This window comes from Hevea brasiliensis, chromosome 7, assembly GCF_030052815.1.
Source record: "Hevea brasiliensis isolate MT/VB/25A 57/8 chromosome 7, ASM3005281v1, whole genome shotgun sequence".
NCBI lineage: Eukaryota > Viridiplantae > Streptophyta > Magnoliopsida > Malpighiales > Euphorbiaceae > Hevea > Hevea brasiliensis.
The window spans coordinates 100,553,757-100,557,810 of record NC_079499.1 but is presented as its reverse complement, the minus strand read 5'-3'; the positions used below and the strand labels follow the sequence as shown (position 1 = coordinate 100,557,810).

General features: G+C 32.0%; 1 non-coding gene across 1 annotated transcript; it reads right to left on the bottom strand.

The window, feature by feature from the left end:
* Positions 1–3,273: 3,273 nt before the first annotated feature.
* Positions 3,274–3,380, bottom strand: LOC131181828 (small nucleolar RNA R71). Its single transcript, XR_009150304.1, has one exon. It is a non-coding gene; the product is annotated as a small nucleolar RNA R71 (small nucleolar RNA).
* Between the last annotated feature and the right edge of the window lie 674 nt (positions 3,381–4,054).

The following is a 4,054-nucleotide window of genomic DNA, read 5'->3' as shown; positions in this document are numbered from 1 at the left end:
ATACAAGATATATGGTGATATTTATTTATCAAATATATAAATCTCATATATTTATATTTTGGATAGATAGTAAATTGAATCTAGGTAAAAATTATTTAAAATAAATGAATTTCTAATATTATAGTGAGACTCATTTATTAAATATATCAATATCAAATATAAATTTTTAATAGACATAAATGAGATATAAACATTTGATAATTCTCTTAAGATTTTAAAAATATACAATATTTATAACTACTGATTAGAATTATTTTTTTTAATATTATAATTAATTGACTTATAAAATATTATTTTTTAATAAAAATAAGATTACTTTCTCTTACATTTTCTCTAATTTTCTGTCAATTCAATCAGCTAGTTGGGTTTTCCTCTCAAGATAAATTTATTGCATGGCCGACAATATATAGGAAGAGTTTTGTGGTGACAAGGCATTCCAATTGTGATGAAAAAACACGTTTCTTCAAACTAATTAATCATTGAGGGACGAAAGCGACTGGAGACCCATCTCCTCAAAAATTTTTGTGCATATATAATTTCAAAATTAAATGACTTTTTAAATAATTAACTGACTTTTAAATAGAAAAAAGTATATAAAACTATATAACTTCATGCTTTGGTATACAAGGAATGTGATTTTTTTTTTTTTATCAGTTTGATGGGCTGAAATGTAGTTCGAACAGTACCATCTGTCTGTCGATGAAAAGATGACTCTGTAGGCTGAACTTCTTGATAGGTGGTCAAAATTGATATCTACCATTCAAGTTGGAACTACTCTGGTAAAGAGGCTATATAGGTATGTCACAAGTTGACATCATTATATCCATTCAATAAATAATATCGCTGCGACATTCATTGGTAGTGCCTTTCAATATCTCTTCGCTTTAATGAACAACTGATGCATGCATTTTAGATCATCATTTAGGTGTTATTTTTGCACATAATTTACCCTTATTCATAGCTATTATTTTAGATATTAGTATATATTTAGTCAATTTTACAATTTTCACATTTCTTAGTTTAATTTTTAGAATTTATTTGCTTTGTAGGTTAAATCTGGAGAAATTTGATGAATTTTGATCAGAGTAGCCATTTGGAGGAGATTAAAATCGAATTGCAAAAATTTTGAAGTTGAAAAAAAAAAAAAAAAGCCGAGAGCGACACAACCTGCAGCACAACCGAATTAGCTCATGTCGCAGGTTGTGTCGATCGTCAGATATTCACGCCGAGAGCGACACAACCCGCGACACAACTGACTCGGCTTATGTCGTTTTTACTGGAAAATTTTTGACGTGGCATTTCCGTTACTCCAGCCTTTTTACCTCACTTTCTCTGGATCCTTCCCCCTTTTACCCATTCTAGAACAGTCCCCTTGCCTATATAAAGTGCCCTTTATCACTTTCTTTCCATAGAGAGCAAGGGAGTCATTTTTAGAAAGATAGAAAGAGGGAAAAGGAGGAGCACTTTCTGCATCTTCTTCCAGCAGCAGCAAGGATCAAGTTTCTGCACTTTTCTGCAGAGATCCTGCTGCAAATCTGCTGGGTTTTTCTACCCCTTTAAGCTTACATTTCCATTATTTCTTCATTTCTTCATTTGGGTTTATTTTTAAACAATGATTTGTGAGTAGTTGATTGAGATTCTAGAGATGGGTTTGTAAATATTGATTTGTTTTGTGGTTTTGAACTGATTTAGCCATTTAAATGAAGATTGTTATATTTTGATTTATTGCTTGTGTGCTTATTTCCTTGCTTGATGAATGGGCCCTCATTAAGTTAAGTTTTAATCCTTAATAGATGGACTGAAAAGTGAATATTGGGGATAGATAATCTTGCAATAAACTTTATTTTCTTGGTGTTAGAAATAAGCTAAGAAGATTAAGGGGAACTTTCCAAAAATCAATTAGAGCATTAATTGGGTTTTTGTTAGATTTGAAATACCGTGAAAACAGGGTTTGATTTAATGAAAACCAATTTTGAGATGCTTGAAAAAGGTTTCAAAAATTTAAGAATTGATTTCCCTCAAAATTGCAATTCTCATGTGTTTGGCTAAATTAGGGAAAAATCACATGCAAGCAATATTGAAAATCCAATCTCTAGAATCAATTTATTTTTCATTGAAATTAGATATAAATCCTCCAAACCTCATAAATAGCAATTTCAATTTAAATCCAATTTAAATTTAATTCCAATTTAAATCCAATATCTAGAATTACTTTATTTTTTTTTTAGATTTAATTCTTCTTAATTTCATAAATAGAAATTTCAAATTAATTTTTGGTAATCTAGTTTAATTAATTTTAGTTAATTGATTGATCCAGTTTTAATTCCTCAAATACTAATTTTAATTCCAAATTTCATTTTACATCTTTAATTTTTGTCTTAATTTTAATTTTTAGATTTTATTTTTAATATCTTTTAATTTTTGTCATTCTAATTAGCTTATACTTTTATTTCCAATTTAAGCACAATTCCCTGTGGGATCGATATCAATTTTTAAAACTATACTACTGTGACCCGTGCACTTGCGGACACACCGTACCAAGTTTTTGGCGCCGTTGCCGGGGAATTGTTTGTTTTAAGTTGGATTTTAATTGTTTTAAGCTAATTAGAATTTTTATTTTCTTTTATTTTCACTATTGTTCCTTGTGTTTTTCAGGTACTTTTCTTGTTTATGAGACGATCGAAAAGCACAAGTGATACCGAATTGTTGTTCAATCCTGAAATTGAAAAATTCTGTCGAGCCAACAAAAAGGAGTACAAGAGAAGAAAAGAAGTAGAAAAAGAAGAACAACAAATATTTGAGCAAGAGGAGACAATTGAAAATATGGAGAATCAAAATAGAGCTATTGGTGGAGATAATGGAGGAAACGAGCAAAACGGGCAAAATGCTGTTGTTAATCAAAATGATCCTCAAAGAAGATCCATGTTAGACTATGCTTTTCCTAGATGTACTGATGTGAGAGATAACAGACCTATTATTGGAGCTAATCAATTTGAATTAAAAACTGGTCTTATTCAAATGGTTCAGAATTCACAATTTGGAGGTAGCCCACTTGAAAATCCTCATTCTCATTTGAAGAAATTTTTGATGATATGTGGTACACAAAGACAACCTGGAGTTTCTGATGAAGTGATTCGACTCACTTTATTTCCATTCTCTCTTCGGGATTCAGCATTGGAGTGGTATGATTCACTTCCACAAGCTATTATAGCTACTTGGGAGCAGCTATCTCAAGCTTTTCTATCTCAATTTTTCCCACCTGGGAAAACTACTCATTTGAGGAATTTGATGGTAGCTTTTAAACCAAGAGATGATGAAACTTTGTATGAATCCTGGATGAGATTTAAGGAGCTTGAAAGGCAATGTCCTCATCATGAAATACCCAAATGGATGATTGTTCGAATTTCTACACTGAGTTACTCCACCATAAGAAACACAATTGATTCACAAGGAGGAGATTTCATGAGAATGACAAGTGAAGAATGCTATGATCTATTAGAGAAGATTGCTCATAATACCCATTTATGGGGAAATCCTAGAGCACTTGAGCCAAAGAAAGCTGGGATCTATGAACTTGACTCAGTTAACTACATGAATGCAAAATTTGATCAGTTGACTCAGCTTCTTAGTGATTTTTGCACAAAGGCAACAACCTCAACTCCTACAACTATGCAACAAGTTGCCTTCACAAATGGAACTCAAAGTTGTGGAGTTGATTATTCTTCTTATGGTGATGATTATTTGCAAGAGCAAGCTGCTTATGCAGGAGGTTATCAACAAAAACCTATGGGAAATTCTTATTCTAATATGAACAACTCAACATGGAGACCACAAGCAACTTTTGCTCAACAAGGCCAAAGCTCAAATTATGCTCATAACCAGCAGTTTATGCAGCAAAATAGGCCTCAATTTCAGCCTCAATTTCAGCCCACAAGGCAGCCACCACCTGGATATCAAGCAAGAGCACAACAATCCCTTCCACCTCATGAACCGAAGCCATCCTTGGAGAACATGATGGAGAAATTTTTTGCTGAACAAAGCAAGATGAATAGCA